This window comes from Chiloscyllium punctatum, chromosome 2 (assembly GCF_047496795.1).
Source record: "Chiloscyllium punctatum isolate Juve2018m chromosome 2, sChiPun1.3, whole genome shotgun sequence".
Lineage (NCBI taxonomy): Eukaryota > Metazoa > Chordata > Chondrichthyes > Orectolobiformes > Hemiscylliidae > Chiloscyllium > Chiloscyllium punctatum.
In genome coordinates, this window is record NC_092740.1 from 37,877,843 (window position 1) to 37,899,037 (window position 21,195).

At 39.0% G+C, this 21,195-nt stretch overlaps 1 protein-coding gene across 1 annotated transcript in view; it reads left to right on the top strand.

Moving 5' to 3' along the window:
• The window catches only part of serinc5 (serine incorporator 5), a 78,198-nt gene that overhangs the window by 19,237 nt on the left and 37,766 nt on the right, over positions 1-21,195 (top strand). The window lies entirely within an intron of this gene.

The window sequence follows — 21,195 nt, forward strand, 5'->3', positions numbered from 1 at the left end:
AATGTGCTGAACAATGCTGACTTCACAAAATTATGGAAGAATAGTGTGTGCTGCATATCAACTTTCAGGTTTACATGTTTAACTGTAGCTGCACTCATAACTATCAGGTTTGATTTCCATTACATTACTGTTTCTTGGAGTAATGTCTGGCCTGTTATTGTAAATGTAAGATCTAAAGGTAGGTGTATGGTTGAGTCATTTTACTTTATCCTCTTAATTTGGATGTTTATGAATGTAGTAACAGAAGTAGATCATTCCACCTATTGAGCGTAGCTGACATTCAATTAGATTATGACTGGTCAGTATCTTAACAGATTCACCTTCATTGGCTTTGTAACTCTTTAGTGTTCCTGTACAACAAAAATATCAGTCTTTGTGTTGAAATATCCACCTGATAAGGTGCTTAACAGCTTTTTGGGGTAGAAGCAGAGATCCTGATTTGCACTGAAATCAAGAAATGCTGGAAGTCACAGTGGGTCTGACAACATCCATGGAGAGAGAGTAAACTAATGTTTCGAGTCTAAGTGACTCTTCATTAGAGCTTTGATGAAGACTCACCTAGACTCGAAACAATAGTTTGTCTCTGTCCATTCTCACTGCTTTGACTCACTGTAATTTACAGCATTTCCTGTTTTCAGTATAGATTCCAGCATCTGCAGTAATTTGCTTCAGATTTACACTACATGTTTGACGAATGTCAGTGTTACTGTGCATGTTTATAAATATTCAAGGGATATGAGGATCGTGCAAGAAAGTGCTGTGAAGAGAAGGTCAGCTGTGATCTGATTGAATAGTGGGGCTAACTGAAAGGGCTGAATGGATTACTCCTGCTCCTAGTTCCTATGTTCCTGTGTTTACTTGAGGGGTTTATTGTGTTTATATCGTTTTACAATGCCCATAGAATGATGGGCTGAATGGCTTCCTTCTGTGCTGTAACCTTTTGATACTTTTATGAATTCTATCAACACACGTTCAGAAAATTGAACAGTGCCTCTTACATCCAATTTAAAAGTTAACTATACAATCCAAACCTAACCACAACAACACAGAGCAAGGACCTCTCAACTGAGTTCAGATCCCAACATGTTAAATGTACAGCATGGAAACAGACCCTTCTGTCTAACTCATTCATGCCAGCCAGATGAATTAATCTAGTCCCATTTGCCAGCACTCCCATATCCCTATAAACCCTTCCTATTCATGTACCCATCCAGATGCCTTTTAAATGTTGTAATTGTACCAGCCTCCACCAGTTCCTTTGACATCACATTCCATACATGCATCATCCATTGCGTGAAAAAATTGCTTCTTAGGTCCCTTGTCTCATTCCAAACCTATGTCCTCTAGTTCTGGTGTCGCCCAACCTAGGAAAAAAACTGCCCCCCCCCCCCAGGGAAAATACTTTGTCTATTTACCCTATTGATGCCCCTCATGAGTTTATAAACCTCTATAAAGTCACCCCTCTGCCTCCGACGCTCCAGGGAAAACAGCCCTACCCTATTCAGCCTCTTCCTATTGCCAGTTTCTCCAACCCTGGCAACATCTTTGTAAGTCTTTTCCGAACATTTTCAAGTTTCACAACGTCCTTTCCATAGGAGGAAGACCAGAATTGCACACAATATTCCAATAGAGGCCTAACCAATGTTCTGTACAGCTGCAAGGTGACCACCCAACTCCTGTACTCAATACTCTGACCAGTAAGGAAAGCATACCAAACGCCGCCTTCACTATCCTATCCACCTGAGGCTTCACTTCCAAGCAACTATAAACATGCCCTCCAAGGTCTTTTTGTTCAGTAACACTCCCCAGGATTTTACCATTAAGTGTATCGGTCCTGCCCTGATTTGCCTTTCCAAAATGCAGCACCTCACATTTCTCTAAATCAAAACTCCATATGCCACTTCTCAGCCCATTGGCCCATCTGATCAAGATCCCATTTTACTTTGAGGTAACCTTCTTCACTGTCCACTACATCTCCAATTTTGGTGTCATCTGCAAACTTACTAACTATACCTCCTGTGTTCACATCCAAATTGTTTATGTAAATGATGAAAAACAGTGTACCCAGCACTGATCCTTGTGGCACTCCAGGCTGGTCACAGGCCTCCAATCTGAAAAACAACCCTCCACCATCACCCTCTGTCTTCTACCTTCAAGCCAATTCTGTAGCCACATGACTAGTTCTCTTTCTATTCCATATGACCTAATCATGCTAACCGGTCTACCATGAGGAACCTTGTTGAACATCTTACTGAAGTCTACATAGATCAAGTCCACCACTTTCCCTCATCAGTACTCCTCGGTATTTCTTCAAAAATCTGAATCAAGTAATTGAGACATAATTTCCTACGCATGTTGACTATCCCTAATCATTCTTGCCTATCCATATACATGTAAATCTTGTCCCTCAGGATTCCCTCCAACAATTGCCCACCATTAATGTCAGGCTCACCGGTCTGTAGTTCCCTGAGTTGTCCTTACCACATTTCCTAAATAGTTGCACCACGTTAGCCAACCTCCAGTCTTCCGGCACCTCACCTGTGACTATTGATGATACAAATATCTGAGCAAGGGGCCCAACAATCACTTCCCTAACTTCCAACAGAGTTCTAGGGTACACTGAATGAGGTCCTGGGAATTTATCTACCTTTTTATGCATTTCAACACATCCAGCACTACCACCTCTATATATTGGACATTTTTCAAGATGTCACCATCTTTTTCCCACATTCTATATCTTTGAAGTCTTTCTCCACAGTAAACGCTGATGCAAATTTAGTATCTTCCCCATCTCCTACGGTTCCACATTAAGGCTACCTTGCTGATCTTTTGAGAGGTCTTAATCTCTTCCTAGTTACCCCTTTGTCCTTAGTGTATTAGTAATATTACTTTGGATTCTTCTTAACCCTATTTCCCAAAGCCAGTTTATGTACCCTTTTTGCTCTCCTAATTTCCCTCTTAAGTATACTCCTACTTTCTTTATACTCTTCTAAGGATTCACTTATTCACTTGCTGTCTGCTGTCCATCACTGACATATGCGCTGTTCTTTTCCTTAACCAAAACCTCCATTTCTCTAGTCATCCAACATTCCCTATTCCTACCAGCCTTGCCTTTCACCCTAACAGGAATATACTGTCTCTGGACTCTCATTATCTCCTTTCTGAAGGCTTCCCATTTTCCAGCTGTCCCTTTTACCTGTGAACATCTGCACCCAAGCAAACCTTTGAAAGTTCTTGCCTAGTACTGGCAAAACTGGCCTTCCTCAAATTTAGAACTTTAACTTTTAGATCCTGTCTCTTCTTTTCCATCATTGTTATAAAACTAAGAGAATTATAGTCGCTGGCCCCAAAGTGCTCCCCCACTGACACTTCAGTCACCTACCCTTTCTTACTTTCCAAGAGTAGATCAAGTTTTGCACCTTCTCTAGTAAGTACATCCACATACTGAATCAGAAAATGTTCTTGTACACACTTAACAAATTCCTATCCATTGACACACTTAATACTGTGGTATTCCAGTCTATGTTTGGAAAGTTAAAATCCCCTACCATAACTACCCTATTATTCTTACAGATAGCTGAGATCTCCTTACAAATTTGTTGCTCAATTTCCTGCTGACTATCGAGGTGTGTATAGTACAATCCCAATAAGGTAATCAGCCCATTCCTATTTCTCAATTCCATCCAAATAACTTCCCTGGATGTATTCCCAGGAATATCCTCCCTTAATACAGCTACAATGCTTTATCAAAAATGCCACTCTCCCTACTCTTTTGCTCCCCCCCCCCCCACTTTCTATCTTTCCTGTAGCATTTGTAAGCTGGAACATTTAAGCTGCCAGTCCTGTCCATCCCTGAGCCATGTTTCTGTAGTTGCTATGAAATCCCAGTCACATGCCCCTAACCATCTGGAGAGTGTTTTTAATTGTTGGAAAATTTTCCTCTTTTTGATTATAATTTGTAACATGATCCACCTTGGAGATTGAAGAGGTTTGGATTGTTGGGTATTGGGTTAATTTTCAGTGAAGGATTATGCAAGTTTTCACACAACATAATACCAAGATTAGTTCTCAGGTGTACACACAGAATTGTACCTGCCATCTTTTCCTTCAGTATAGACACAGAGGCATTTTGACAGCAAGGGAAGAACCTGGAGATACCGCCTGCTGCAGACTCTGAGCTGGGTGTGTGCTCTTGAGTGCAGTGTTACAATGATAATTGTTGGGAAATTATTGAAGAGCAGAGAGTCCTGAAATGGGTTTACCAATGTACCATAAGGGTTCTTACAGATTTGGCATGTGTTGGATGTCAATGTCTACAAATGTGAGATGTGTGCATTCTGTGTCCATGTTGTGTGCCATGTTGGCCTTTGGCTTCCAACGTGGAGGTCATTAAGAACAAGTGATAAACTGAATCCAGGTCCCTGCTCTGATTTCTTTGTTGAGTTTTCCAATTCTGCAATTGTTTGAGATGGAAGTCTGAATGTTGTTACGGTGTTGCAGAGTTAACAAGGAATTTAACAGTCAGTAATGACTGATAATTATCATTTTGTCACAGCTTACTGAGAATCTTATCACCCTGTTTGTGAAAAGCATAAACATTTTGCAAAATAGTCTCAGTATTGAGATGGGTTTCATCGCACTTCTTGCATGATTCTCAATCACTTTGAAAGCCTTTAACTCTGTCCCATCGTGAAGGCTTTATGAAGTATCCTCCTTAAATTTGGCTGCCTTCAGAAATTTGTTATTACCTTCGGCTACTTCACAACGACATGTAAACCATGATCCTCACCAGCACGACCTAACCACAGGGCCCGGTGTAGTGAGGAATGAACGTGTATATTTCTCCATTTTCCTTGCAGTAATAGTGCATCCCACTTCTGAAAGTTGCTGACAGGCATGGAGATAATAAATAGGACAGAAAGAGTTCAACCGTCAGCACATTCAATCCAAAACCAAAATCGTTACTACCTCAGTCATTGACCTTCAATACGCAAATGACACTCATGGTTGTTGAGCTTCAGGCTTTTGTTCCCTTCTTCACTAATGCATGTGAAAAGATTGACCTTTCACTAAACTTCTCCAGCCAGCCCCACAACACAACGTGACCCATCAATTAAGATGGCTTACCTAAAAAGAAGATAATGCTTTGGGAAACTTGCCTTTAAACTTAAGCACCTCCTCACAGTAATATGAAGCCTAGAAGTAAAAGCATGAATAGAACAAAGAACTGTGGATGCTGGAGAAGCTCAGCAGGTCTGGCAACATATATTCTGAAGTGTCACCGGACTTGAAATGTTAACTCTGCTTTCTCCCTACAAATCCTGCCAGACTTGTTGACTTTTGCCAGTAATTTCTATTTCAGAAGTAAAACCACGTTATCCTGAGGGCAAAGTCTGTTTTTCAAATGTGTGTTAGTGCCAAGATGTTTTGCCGCTGAATAATGTGTCCCAAACAGTCAATGTTTCTATGTTGGTGAAAGCTCGTGTGATGGCTGACACACCTTACTTCTGTAGTTTTTTTTAAAATTATAAGTAAGTAATAGTAAATACTTCTATTGACTCTATAAATAAGTTGTTACTCTTGAATGTTCATATAGTTTTTAAATCAAAACATGCAGTGTAATATTTATTCAGCTAAAAGAGCCAATTTTGAAAAGGACAAATTTTTTTTGAATCATTGTTTTGGTCAATAAAGTAATCAAATATAATTATGACTGAAATTCACTGGAGTTCAATATACTTCATTTAAAGTCTTTTTTTAATTATTATTTTTTTAAATTCCCTGAAATTAGTGCCAGTACTTTGCTACACCCTCACCTTGCCCATAGTTTTATCATGATGTGAGTCCTGATTTGTAACCCTTTGTTGGCCAGGATGCTGCTTTTCACAGAAAATGAGAAAAACTAGTGCTCAGGACGCAGGAATGGGAAATTGGATATGTAAGCGGCAGTAATCTGAAGATAAGCTTCTATTACTTTAGTCTGGTCCAAATACACATGTTTTCAGTGAGACCATAAGTACGCAGGAAGTTGAATTTGGAAAATATACCAAACTCTGCCCAGGTAATGGATATGTCTGAAAGTGTCAATTTCTCTGAGCACACCTTGCCATCCATAGATCAGGATACACTAAACAATTAAAATGATGGCTGACTCTTCAGTTGGTCGCAACAAAAATCATAAATTATTTTCAACAATTAAAACGTAGCTTACTAGTTCAAAAATGAGAGAGCCGATTAATATTTCCCTGAACAGAAGAGAGAGGAATTTTCTTACCTACTAACCCCAAGAATAAGACAGTAATGCATCATCAACAGACTCATAAGATTTTTAAATGAGGAGCATGACAGTAAACTGTCAAGAATATGCTGTTTAAGAAATCCATGGAGTCCTTGAAGTATTAAACTTAATCCAAGACTGTGGTCTATTAGTTGATAACTTGTATGCTCAGTGAAATGTTCCAGGTTTATTTTTGGGTTCTTGGTGAGTGAATGTTTCTTTGTCACTGAATGTTATTTTTTGAGAGAATCAGACAGGAAAAAAAAAACAGGAAAGGGAAAGACCAAGCACTCTGTTTCAAATCCATCATTCTTCTCTTTCATCTCAGCCCAAAAGCAGCTGCCTGACATGTGGTTCATTTTTGTATTCTTGTGTCTGGCTTCATTTATTTAGCTAGATAGTCTGCAGGTGAGCCTTTCATCCCAATAAGTGACACTTGCAGAAAGATGTAAATCAAACAAGAGATTTGGATTTGAAGAAAGCATTAGTTCCAGTTCAGACCACATTTTGTTTACTGAAAATTTCATGAAGCTTGGCTCAACCCAGTCAAGTGATCACGGTGGTTGTTCTTAGTTAGCATTTCCCTTTTTAAAGGTGATTTTGGTTCATGAAAGGTTCCAGGTATTAAATTCAGGTAATGGAGTTGATAACTGATACTGCTAAAAATGGACTATTGTAGCAGTCAAGAACTCTGCTTTAAATGAAGTCACAAATTGAATTCATTGTTTAGTAATTACAAGGTTGGGGTTGTATTTGTGGTTGCTGTGACTTTCTGTCTCTCTCTCCAGTCATTTGATCAGACTCCTCCACTGACCTTTTATAGCTGTCTTTAATATTCTCAGTACTAGAGCTATTCCTAATGCATAAAGTAGGATGTGGAAATGAAAAGTATTATGTCAAGTGTTGGAGAAAATTGTGCGTTTATTAAGAAAACTGGATTGGGATCCAGTTAATTTTCTGTGTGCATTCCCTCTGGACAGGATGACTTCATTGAGTCTTCCCTTCTGTGTAGATCTTCTGTAAATCTTTCCAGAGATTTGACTCATAAACAGCACTTTATTTTACTTATCATGGGAGCCAAATTCTGTGGAAAGTTTTGCTGTACAGCTGCCAGAGCACAAGAAGCCTTCTGTCATATTCTCTTTCTGTAGAAATGCTTGAATGAGACACAGCCTCACCCCTTGGTAGAAAAAATAACAATGGGGCTTCTCCACCACAGAGTAACACATAGCACTGATTCAAGATTTTGTCTTTGAAAGAGACTGTAGACAGCAACGTGAAACAAAATCGGTTTTTAAAATCATTGGATACAGGCATTAATATCCACGAAGCAGCTAAAGATCCTTTATTAAAAACCTAGCCACGTCAAACTTAACCAAACTAATCTCAAGTTATCCAGAGCAATTTCTTGCAACAGCTCTAAAGTGGCAACCAATTCAAAGTCTTTTTTCTGAAGTGTACTTTAAAATGATGGGAATTGGTCATAATATCTCTCTCTCTCTCCCCCTCCCACAGGAAATTGCTTAGCCTTTTTAGCTTCAAAGTAGTAATTTAGCACTTGCTGAAGGGAGTACTATCATTACTGTCTTCTAAATCCAAAGTGTAGTTGGCAGAAGGCAATAAAGAAGTGAAAACCTCTGCCTGCCTTTCCAAGGACATTATGTAGAGACTGGGTTGGGAACAAATTTTATGCAGAATGAAAGTTTTGAAGCTGAAGTGCTTTTTCTCTGCTTTAAATGTTTAAATGCTACAAATCCTTAGTGTTCCAGTCACTTTCAGTGGCTGTGATAAACTACAACTTTCAATTCAAGCAGTGGACAATAGTCAACTTGTCTGAAAAGGCAGACTTTTGTATTTTTAAGCCGAGTAACTGTGGACATAAGGAGCTGTGTGACCTGCACTGCCTGTACTCTTGACCGTGAAGCAAATACTTTGCGCTGCCAATAGCTAATAATGCTGCAGATGATTGACTAGCCAGTCAGACAGTAGGAATCCTCAACAGGCAGGGTTCTTTTCACTTTGGGAATGACATTCTTCTCACTTTACCTCCCAGAATGATCTCAAGTTGCGGATGATACGAAAGTCGGGGGAGTGGTGGACAGCGAAGAAGGATGTGGCAGGTTACAGCGGGATATAGATAAGTTGCAGAGCTGGGCAAAAAGGTGGCAAATGGAGTTCAATGTAGCTAAATGTGAAGTCATTCACTTTGGTAGGAGTAACAAGAAGATGGATTACTGGGCTAATGGTAGGCTACTTGGCAGTGTGGATGAGCAGAGGGATCTTGGTGTCCATGTACACAGATCTCTGAAAGTTGCCACCCAGGTAACTAGAGCTGTGAAGAAGGCATATGGCGTACTGGGCTTTATTGGTAGAGGAATTGAGTTCCGGAGTCCTGAGGTCATGTTGCAGTTGTATAAGACTCTGGTGCGGCCTTATCTGGAGTATTGTGTACAGTTTTAGGCGCCATACTGTAGGAAGGATGTGGAGGCACTGGAACGGGTGCAGAGGAGGTTTACAAGGATGTTGCCTGGCATGGTAGGAAGATCGTATGAGGAAAGGCTGAGGCACTTGGGGCTGTTCTCATTGGAGAAAAGAAGGTTTAGGGGCGATTTGATAGAGGTGTACAAGATGATTAGGGGCTTAGATAGGGTTGACAGTGAGAACCTTTTTCCGCGTATGGAGTCAGCTGTTACTAGGGGACACAGCTTTAAATTAAGGGGAGGTTGGTATAGGACAGATGTTAGGGGTAGATTCTTTACTCAGCGGGTTGTGAGTTCATGGAATGCCCTGCCAGTATCAGTGGTGGACTCTCCCTCTTTATGGGCATTCAAGCGGGCATTGTATAAGCATATGGAGGTTATTGGGCTAGTGTAGGTTAGGTAGGCTTCGGTCGGCGCAACATCGAGGACCGAAGGGCCTGTACTGCGCTGTATTTTTCTGTTCTATGTTCTAAGTTAATATTCTAATGAAATCAGCAAGGATGAAGCACTTGAACAGAATTGGCCACTTTGCCAGTAAAAGTCAATGGCCTGCTTAGATAAATGAAAGAAACATACGTTTATAACAGACATTGTAGTGAATTGATCTCCTCAATGCAGTGACAACTAACTTTCCTGGATTCAATTCCACGTCAGATGACTGTCTGTGTGGAGTTTGCACATTCTCCCAGTATCTGCGTGAGTTTCCTCCGGGTGCTCCAGTTTCCTCCCACAATCCAAAAGATATGCAAGTCAGGTGAATTGGCCATTCTAAATTGCCCATAATGTTAGATGCCTTAGTCAGAGGTAAATGAATCTCGGTGGGTTACTCTTCGGAGGGTCGATGTGAACTTGTTGGGCTGAAGGGAATCTAAGCTAAGAGGAGATTTAATAAGGGTGATCAAAAATTATGTGATGCTTATATGGAATCAATGAGGAGAAACTATTTCCACTGGTAGATGGATCAGAAACCAGAAAAAGCAGATTGAAAGGACCGAAGAGAAAATGCAATTTGTTCTTTCATTTATTATGCGATGAAAGTTATTATGATTTAAAACATTACCTGGAATGACTGTAGAAGTAGATTCAATACATTGCAAATATGAATAGGACGTACAGTATATTTCATGAAGGAAAAGAAAATGCATCTAATTGAATGATTCTGTCAAAGAACTGGTGACAGCATGATGGATCAACTGGCTTCCTTATTGCTCTATATCTGTCTCATTAGCTTCATAGAATGCACTAGTAAAATCCATCAGAATCCTTGTACATTACAGAACTTCAGCTGTTAGTAATCCGTATGTAACCCCTCAGATTTAAGATGAGGACAAATAGGAAATTCTAGGCAAGTAGATATTCTACTGTTTTGGATTTCTCAGTGGCTTGGTTTGGAGACTGTTCAGCTCAAGAATTCATTTAGATGTTTGCCTTGGCTGACCGAATGATGATTGTAAATAACAAACCAAAGAAACATTAAGCCTGAAAAACTGCGCAATGGTATAAAGATCAAAATAGATCTGATAAAGCCCTGCCCCATGCTGCACATCAGCAGGGACAAGATGGAACTTGTTTAGAAGTCTTCTGGAGCCAGTTTCCTGTATCAGCACAAAGATTTGACCCCTTCAAACTGATCAAGAATTTAACATTTTCTTGCTTTTTAAGAAGACTACAAAGTATAGATTTTCCTTGATTTAATGAGTTGTTTAGTCTATTGTTATAAAAAATGTGCAGCGAATGCTGATAGTTTTTACAGTCAGCAGCTCTGAGCAGCAGCTGCTTTATGGAAACCCTCTATCAAATCCTACCTTGAGGAATTAAATGCTTCTAAGATTAACCAAACTCTCATCCAGCAAAGTTGCACCAATAAAAGCTATTGGGCCCACAAATCTGTCATCATGCTCTTATGGAATATCAGACTTAATTAAAGCTTTTAGTTTAAAATAAGATCTGTAAAGTAAAGATAAGAAACACAAAACTTCAAACATGTAGGTTGATAGTAATAAAATTAGTTTTTCTTTTGTTGCTGTCCTTTTCCAGTTAAAACTCTACAGGTTGTAACGTTTTTAAAACATGGCATTCTCTCACTTATTTAGGTAGGTAGTTGTACTGCACGGGGGTCTTGTGCTGGAGTGGTAGAGTCCCTACCTCTGAGGCAAAAGGCCAAGTCCACTTTGCTCAAGAGGAGTGTCATGATGTGTCTGAGCAGAATAATCGGAAAATATCTGTAACACGCTACATACAGCATGAAATGTGTCTGGCCAGAGTCCAAAGGACTCCTTGTCAATTTGATGCATCCGTGATATGACTAAGCCAATCAACTGGTGACCATTGCTATTGCCTGAAGTGTTGCCTGACCATTGCATATTCCATAATAACTTTTGGCTTCCTGAATGACTTTTAGGCCATGCATGGAGTCCTCTCTGGTCTGGGTGTCGTAGGTGTGAGGGACGAAGAGGAAAGACTCGATTTTTAGATCAGTTTTCCTTCATTCACCACTGACCTGCAAGATTGAATGCATTTCAGGAGGAGGTCAAGTAGACTTGTCCAGTTGGGCATGGTTCAGTGAAGTTGATTGAAGCACTTTATCTGTGAATGTTTTCTTCATGGCCTGAATTCTACCATGTTGAAAGGTGGAAATAGAGATGGAACCATCCACTCTTGTTGATTATCTCATTGTCCACCACGTTATCAATTGGTTGTGATTGGGACTGTGGACATTTTCTTGGAGCTGCCATCCAAATCACGACTTGTATGTGTGCAACAAGCCGCAAATGAAACCAAGTACCCCCTATAACATTAGGGGAACCTGCTGACGTTGTCCAGCTATTTTCATTTTTGCATTCCATAATTTTTGGGTTTGGCTGAAAATAAATCTCAGATTAATTGCCTGGATTTCTTTTGCTGTTCAAAAGCCCTTTTCATTTTTGGCAAATTGCTAAGATTGCTTGGGAGCAGTTCCAGTTGTATGTAAGAGTTGGAATCCTTTCTTTTACTATATTTGCTGACGCTGAGGGATATCCTACATTGAAACATTGAAACAGAGCAAAGAGAGGAAGTCTTTATGTGTTTCTTCCCGGATAGGAGATATTATTTGTTCGTGGACTGTGTGGGAATTCTGTTCAAATAACACCGGAATCTGTGAGTGGCGAAAATAACCTCTTTTATTCAGCAATCCCAGCACAAGTTTGAGGTGGCAACAGAATCCCAAAATACAGTTCTTACATATAATAAAATGTCATTGTTATTCTGTTGCATGGGAGAAAGTTAGAAATTCAACATGTACTTAACAAAAGAATAAAGGATATTAAACTGATTACTGCAGCTGGGTTGTGAGATTTATTTACTACTTGACTATGAGTTTCATTCATTCGTGCAATTTCATGGAAATGCTGTTTTGTCAGTTTCTTAAAGAGATAATGGTCCAGTTAAAAGGTAGGTACTTGCTACTAATTGAGAAATCTATTCAGGTCCAGGAGATGGTTCATAAGGGCTGATTAATATTATAATGTTTCATGGAGACTTGATAGGGATGGTATTGTTCTGTACACTACACTTATTCAGAGGTAAACACTGCTTGTAGCAAGGGCTGATAAGGTGTGAAAATACAGAAATGGGTTTGAAAGGGTTGTTTTAAAATTTGAATGGTATAATATACTACAGAACCGTGGTTTTACAAATGAAACCATGTTAAAGTAAATAATAGCTTAGTAAAGGGTTATGAATGAATGAGAACCCGAAATTAACGAACATAGCGAGCTGGTGAGTGAGTTAATAAAGATAACCTGTAAAACTATCTTAAAACACAATGTCTCACAACTGACACAATTCTGTGAAATATTAATGAAGTAATTATTGCTTTTTCATAAGTGGAATGGAATTAGTGATGGCTCTGTCTCATGGTATCTGGTCACAACTCAATTTTTTAAAAATTTTCAAGTTATTTATCCAGTAACATAACAAGCAGTTCAATGTGCATTTGTAGAACTACTCAGTGATTGAACTCTAAGCGTCTCCTGACAGAGTCAGGGTACATTATAAAGGTGGTTCTTTGTGAATGCTTTATTCATTTCATTGACAATTATTGTCTCAATGTCAAGGGGAGTACTTAAATCAGTTAAAATTAAAATGGCTTAAGTTCAACTGCAGGTATGCCTTGTTATAGCATTTAAAATAGAAATCACTGTGCTGGATCATAAAAGTTGTTCAGCTACAGTGATTGGGTTTAGAGGCAGTTTATCCTTGCTTCTAGTCTGGATCATTAAGTGTAGACAGAAAGATTTGTGATGAAGCCTATTCTTGTATATGATAAACTGCATACTTGTTATCATCTTCCATCCATTTTTGTAACGCATGGGAAACCTATAACCCAGCAAAACTAAACACTTTTTGTTTCAGCCTTTGCATTTCTTCCCACCCTGCTGCTTCCAAGGCTTTCTCACAAATTCATCAAAAGGAAAGTCTCCGCCTTTTTCTTTGTTTGCTGTCTCGAGTGTGAACACCTGCTGTTGCTTACTGCCTCATGTAAAAGTACTCCATATCAAGATTAGAATGTGTTTTGTTCGCACGACCTCACCAGTTTATGGGCATGAACTTCTTTAAAACCTTAAGTAGAAACTAAATAGCTACAGACCTGTCAATTTAATAGAAGTTGTGCATAGATTCCTGGAACCGAACATCAGTGATTGAGTCACTGATTATTTGATATAATATGAATTTATCAAAGAAAATTGGCACTGTTTTGGTGAAAGTTCGACTATGTCTGACCAGTTTTATGAGGCCACTAACAAGGTGGCTGGGGAAATGTCTTCACACATTGTCCAAAAGATATTTGACAAGACTGCTTAGGGATTATTACATAGACCTGTAGCGAATGGTGTGTGTTGTGTGTGGCAATGATGAGGAGACATAGGTGGGTAATATGGCATAATGAAAGAAGTAATTCAGCAATCAGGAAAAAGGATTGATGCTGTAATTAGCATGAATCTTGGGAATCTGTACCAGGGCTTCAGCTTTTCAGAAGGTATGTCCCGTGGGTGGGATTTTATAAAGGCGGAGACTTATTTTAGAAAAGACACAAGGGGCAATTTTTTAATGAGGAGTTTGTGTGTAAATTAACTTCTAGAGGAAATGGTGAATGTGAGTAGTTACAACATTTAAAAGACATTTAGATAAGTACATGAATAAGAACTGTTTGGTGGGATTTGGGCCAAGTGCGGGCAGGTGAGACTAGTTTAGTTTGGGAATGGAATGGTTGGACTGCAAGGTTTGTTCCTCTGCTGTATAACTCTATGATTGTGGTGCATTGGGAACCATCTGATGTCCAAGAAGTTTAAACATTTGACAGGCTGATTTTGGTTGTTTGGGACTCCCTGTGAATGAATCTCACATTTTTCTGTTTGTTGAAAACCTGGGCTAGAAATCTGCTCCTTACTCCAATATTGTTACTCTGTTTAAACTCTAGTCTAATTGATTAATAGTGTAATTAAAGCCACCGCTCCCACACGTGTCACCTCCCACAACCCAACAAGGATGACTCCACTGAAGTGTTTCCCTTCTTTCCCCACCCCCACCCCCTTTTACTGTGAGGTAGGGCTTAAAGGAAGAAATGGAGAGCTTGTCAGGAAGGCACTGTGATAACCGTGGGAGACGGTAATCAGTGTATCAACTGGGAAGGTCAGATAGGCAAAGGTAACTTTTTTTACTGAGTTCATAACATGTTTTTGGGAGAGTATTTTAGGGACCAGATTGTACTAACTTGATACTGTGTGATGAGAGAGGTTTAGTTGATCTCATAGTGAAGGTGCTCCAAGTTAGAAGAGACCATAACAGGATTGAATTTTGCATCCAGTTTGATTAGAGGGAGTGAATCTTGACACTGTTGTAAAATTGAAGTCAGGGGAATTATGAAGGCATTAAAAACAGAACTAGCTGAAATAAATTGGCAAATGTGTAAAGGAAGGTCATGAGTCTTCTGAACAGGTATTTGAATACCGACCAAACTACCTGGATTTGTGATCTAAACAGGAAGCTTTTAACGGGAACAAAAATCTTGATATTTGACAAATGCCAGAAAATATAAAATGGAGGGGGGAGCCGAGCTATTGACTGATTACCCTGAGGCGATCAGGAGGACAGATGAGGTGCCTCTTCCTCCCTGTCCATGTAGCCTCCTTCAGTCCTGCAACTAATATCAGTATACCTCACAATTTAATGTAATAAAATTTTCCAAGGCAATTAAGCGGCATATGATGGAATAAAATTTGACACCAAGCCTCATAAGGAAGTGTTATCACTGAAAACAAAACATCTATTAAACCCTCTGCAATCTCTGCACTTCTCTGGCCCCTTGTGCCCCTGTTTGTTTTACAAGTGGTAGTCATGCCTTTAGCCACCTATGTGCAAAGTTCTGGAATTCCCTCCCTACAACTCTGCTTCTCAACTCCTCTTAAATTTCTTTGCAACCTACTTCTGGACAAGCTTATCGTCATCTGCACAAATAACACTGTGGATGAGTGAAATTTTATCTGATAATACCTCTGCAAAGCAACTAGCTACATTTTACTATTTTAAGCACACGATACAAGTGCAAACATGTTGTGAGAATTAAATGATTGTGTTGAAACCCACTGTTAGATAAATGTCTCAAGTTAAATATTTGTGCTTGTTCTAGATATTTTCTAATCAACCTATTCTGAAATGTTCTTTCCTTTGAAGCAGGTGAGACTTGAAGCAAAGTCTCCTGACTCAGGGGTAAGGACATTAACACTGCACCATAGGATTTCTTGTTTAGTGCATTGTTAATAGGGACTAGTATAAGTCGATGCAGTGCCATGTCCTCTTCCCTCATTGTTAGCAGTAGTGATGACTATACCTAGATAGGCCAGTTTAAATAACACCAATTGCTTTATTATCCTCTTCTAGTTACTTGTCTATAAAAGGATGTAATGGGATACGATAAAAGTACAGTTTAAAATAATGTTCTTCCCCTTTGCGCTTAGCAGTATATTTCATGTGGAAACATGGGAAAAGAGTGGAAAATCAAATATAAACTATTAATCTGCTGTGCAGATTCATCAATACCAAAACCCACACTGTACCCTGTCACCCAACCACTCTGGTATGTGCCTGGACACTGACCTGCTGTGCAGAGGCGGGCCAGGAAGTGGAAAGTTTAATTAATGCAACTGCATGCTATAAATAAACCTCCTTTTTACACAAGGTATTTCAAAAGAAAGTGTGTTTCTTCCATGAGCAAGTTATTGAAATAACAAACGCTTGATGTGAATGTACAAAATATGGAAATAGAGGTAAGCAGTGAGTAAAAATAATTGCTACTGCATGCTTGCACACACCAAAATTGATTTTGCTTTGTTCCCTTCTGAAGTGTCTTTTATTTTTCTATACTGAGTGTAAGCTTATATTTATGTGAAGGTTTGAACACAGAAGTTTCCAAATGGTGTACAGATCCTTCCCTACTTCCACATGGCCATGTGATATAAAATGGACTACATTTCTTTTCCTGCTCCTTGGATGCTGCCTGACCTGCTGTGCTTCTCCAGCACCACTCGAATCTTGACTACATTTCTAGTCGTCAAGTGCTCCGAGCCTAGACCTCCTCATCTGTTATTGTTTGATAAAATATTAGGCGATTTGAAAGAACAAACTAGTGTGAAGCTCACAGGAGGAGGGAGATAGTGATTACACATTTCCAACTGCTGTACTGACATTTTATTTGTAACTTATTCACTGAATGTGGGCAACACTGGCCCTTGGCTAACCAGATAGCTGTGGATCTGGAGTTGCATAGCTCTGACAAAGTTATGACTGCAGATTTCCTTCCTTAAAAGGCACTGGTAAACTAGATAGGTTTTCTTGGTATCCGATAATGGTTACACAGTCACCCTTAGACTAGTTTTTAATTCCAACTTTTTAATTGGCGAATGATGATATTTTGAATTCAGTGTGCCGAAAGCTGATCCAGTGATATTATAGGTAAAAACAAGGACTGCAGATACTGGAAACCAGAGTCTAGATTAGAGTGGTGCTGGAAAAGCACAGCAGGTCAGGCAGCATCCGAGGAGCAGGAAAATCGGGCACGAGTCCTGATGAAGGGCTTTTGCCCAAAACGTTGATTTTCCTGCTCCTCCGATGCTGCCTGACCTGCTGTGTTTTTCCAGCACCACTCTAATCTAGACGCCAGTGATATTTTCACTACACTCCTCCTTCCCGGGGGCATTTTTAAATCTGAGTGAAGATTTCTTTCTTGACATTAGAGTTTAAAATTTGTAGAAGCAATGGTTGTAATCAATTCCATAATCTATCCACCAGTCACTTGATTTAGTGAATATAGTGAGGGGCAATTTGTAGTGTAGAGCTGCAACCCCCTCGCCAATAAAATGGCGATAAAATGCTTACTGTCTTGTACTTACGTTTTGATTGCATAATATTTTGAAGCTTTTATAAGCAGGATGTTATTTTTACCATTTGTCACTCCATTCCATGTTGGAGCTTTGTTTATTTCTGACTTCAAGCAGTAGGCTATGGTTTGGCAAAATGGTTATCAATGATTCTAGAACTCTTGACACTGTATTGTAGTTTTTCTTTGAAGAAATGCTTATATTTCTATTGCACATTATCACATTTCTTGCAGCTGTCTCAAAGCGACTTTTGAGGTGGAACGTGTCTTGCTATGAAAGCAAGTGTAGAAGTCAGTTTGCAAGATCTCGTACTTTAATGAGGTTTGGATGACCAACAAATCTATTTCTTCCCCCAATGTTTGATTGGGGGACGAATATTAGCTGGATGCCAGAAACCACAAACACGTACAATTGTTTACCGGGTAAACTTAATTTAAACTTGCACTGCAAATGTTTGACCTTTTAAACATGGCAGCTAATTTTCTTGTTCGCAACTTCTAACTATTTGTACCTTTTTGAGAGGTTGAAACTCGTAGCCTTGCCAAAGTGACACCACGTACTGTATAAACTTGAGACTAGTCAGAGAGGTACAAATTCACAAATTAAATCCAGCCCACCAATTTGCAACTCAACGGAAGAACTGGTCCATAGATTCCAGGATTTGCAGGGCGATGTTGGGCATGTCAGGTTTTAAGCTGTTTATTTCATCCAAGGTGGAATGGATTTGGGAGATAGATCATCAGCATTTCCACCTAAATTCAGGGTCGATGTGATTAATGTTCAGTTTTTGAGCTTGGGAAACCAGACCTAGAAAGCCATTGTAGATTGGCATGCAGGGTTTTGTGAAGATGTACTAAAGGGCTTCAGGGACAGTCTGCAACAGTCTTTGGGAGAGATGGGGATGTCTTTTATTATTCACTATGCAGAGGGTAGGAGAGAAGAGATTTAAGCAACCAAGTTTACAATAGTTTAAACAAAGCTGGAAACTTTTGCCTAGCATCGGCTAAGGCTAGGAAGCTTCAGTGTAGCCCTCACCTTGAAAATCAATTCAGGGATTAGAAGTTATCTGCCTGGAAAAGGAAAAGCATTCAAAGCCATAAGGGGCTGAAATAGATGTGGACTGATTACTGAAGATTGAAGTATCCATTTAAAGGCCAAAGTAAAATATAACTGTGGAGAGAGATTTTTGAACTTAACTAGGGGATTTTTCTGTAGTTTAGAGACTAAATTACCAAAGCAAATAGTGTTTAGTCAACGCTTTGAGCTTATGTTACAGTTGGGACCATTTCCCTTGGAGAACAAAGACTAAGAGGAGGTTTGATAGAGATTTTCAAAATCATGAGGGAGCTGGACAGAGTAGATAAGGAGAAGCTATTCCTGCTTGTAAAAGCAAAAGTAATGAGTGGGCACAGATTTAAAATTACGTGCCAATGAAGCAAGATTGATGTGGGGGTTAAAAGAAACCTTATCATACAGGTGAGTGATTAGGGGATGAAATACACTACCTGGAAATGTAATGCTAACAGATTCAAGAGGGCATTGGATGATTATTTGAAATAGAAATAGTATCCATCTGTGGGATTGCGTTCAAATAACGACTGGAATTGGTGTGTGGCGAAAATAGCCTCTTTATTCAGCAATCATAGCGCAAGGTCGAGGCAGCAATAGAATCCCGAAAAACAATTCTTATCAAGACCCCCTTTATACACAGTTCTTACATGTATTAAAGTTCAATTACTATGCTTTTACTTTTTTTTTTACACACAAAGGTTTGAGGGGCTTCTGTCCTGGGAGACAGGAGATGGGTTAAAACATGTGCTAAGTGCTGGCTGCTACTTCTGATGGGACATTGCTCCGGTCTGCCAACATAATTAGGAGGTGTTATTCATTATGTCTTTTAAGTTAGTAAATATTAGTAAAAATGCCAGATCTATATGTTCTAAATAAGTTTAAAAAAATTGTTCCTATACTTAATAAAAGAGTAAAGGATATTAAACTGATTACTGCAGCTGGGTTGTGAGATGTATTTTTGATTTGCTGGTATGAGTTTCATTCATTCATACAATTTCATGGAAGGGATAATTGCTCAGTTAAAAGGTATTTAACAGGCAGGTGATCTTTTCAGGTCCAAGGGGTGGTTGGTAAGGGCTGATTTAATGTTATAATGTTTCTTGGTTAAAAATCACACAACAACAGGTTATAGTCCAATAGGTTTAATTGGAAGCACTAGCTTTCGGAGCGCTGCTCTTTCATCAGGTGGTTGTGGAGTACACAATTGTAAGACACAGAATTTATAGCAAAAGTTTACAGTATGATGTAACTGAAATTATACATTGAAAAAGACCCTGATGACCATTTTAGTTTTACTTTTTTCATATGTAAATCACAAAATGTTTTTAAAATGTTACATTCTCAGGTTAACTTTAACAATTGGTGACAGCCCAGATAATGTGTTGAAGGTGTTAGCCCCCTGTGTGCTGCTGTCTGTGCCATAATGTTTAGACTGATTCTAATCTAAAAAAACGAATTAATAGAATTTTACATGGATTCATGCAGTTTTTGAGCAAAGCACAATGTAACTCTGCAAGGACAAATTCATCCACAAACGTATGTGTGATTGTGGGTTTGTTCAGACCAAAATATCTAATGTTTTCAAGAATGAGTTTGATGTAGTTCTTGAGACTGAAGGAAACAAAAGGCATGGGGGGAAAAGCAGGAACAGGGTATTGAGTTGGAAGATTTAACTATGATCAAGTTGAATGATGGAGCAGTTGGGATGGGCCAACTAGCTGATTCCAGCTTCTATTTTCTGTGTTTCTGTGCTATATTGGAAGATTAGCATGGTTACGTTTTGCATGTTCCTTCAAAGAAAACATCACAATTGTTTTACCGCAGTTAACAAATCTTAATCTGTACGTGGTAGCAGAGAGGTTTGAAATAAATTTTTAAAATGGATGCGAAGCGAGTTATTGAAATATTGACTCAACATTGAGGAAGGGAAACGGAATCTAAATAAAACGCTAAAAATCACACAACACCAGGTTATAGTCCAACAAGTTTAATTGGAAGCACTAGCTTTCGGAGCGCTGCTACTTCATCAGGTGGTTGTCGCAACCCCACTCCAAATCATAAATAAAACGCAGATTGTTAGCCTGGATCTAGCTATAAATAAAATAACTTGAAATAGAATTTCAAAGGAATAGAAAGAAAAGGAATTGAGGAGACGTGACCTTGAAAGAGAGGATGCAACAGCAAAAACAAAATGTATGTGAGTTAGAATTGCCAAGAGCATGGAATGAAAAGGATTGAATTGTAATGAGAAGGGAACCTGAAAGAATTTGATTATAAAAATGGAGAAGAAGCAAGATGTGCCGACAAGTTCCTGGTTTTGATTTGACAAAGATTCTTTGCTGAGTGGTTAAATTCAATGCGGAAGGAGTTGACATATACTTTGAATTATTTGAGAAAATTATTACCAAGTTACAATGCCAAGATAAATTTTATTATAATCTTATTGTAGTGTTTTGGTAGGGGATGTGTTGGAGGTTTATTTGACACTTTTTCAGGTAAACAGTCTTGTGATTTCAATTCTGTTAAGACACCCGTGTTTAGAAGTTTAGACATTTGATGAAGAAAGAGTCAGGCTCTTGTAGAATTTGCTGAAGTGAAGGAATTGATATTTGATAGATTGTATAGAGCAGTGAAGCCTGAGCAAGACTCCGGTTTGCAGTGGAAGGATTTTACAAAGCGTTTGGGTCCAACTTTAAAGATTGCAAAGTTTCCAGAATAAGAGAAGCTGCTGGCATGCCTGATGATTGCAAATTATACCATAAATATAGTTGGTAGATTACAGTTGTTTACAAACCATTGAGAAAACTAGAGGGATAAGAGAAGTGATAGAGAACAAATATAGAGCCTAATTATCATGAGGTCGAAAGCAGAAATGAAAATCAGATGCTTCTATGAGTAGGAAACAGTGGGTGAGTAAGATAAAATTGTCATAATCTTACCAGGGACCATA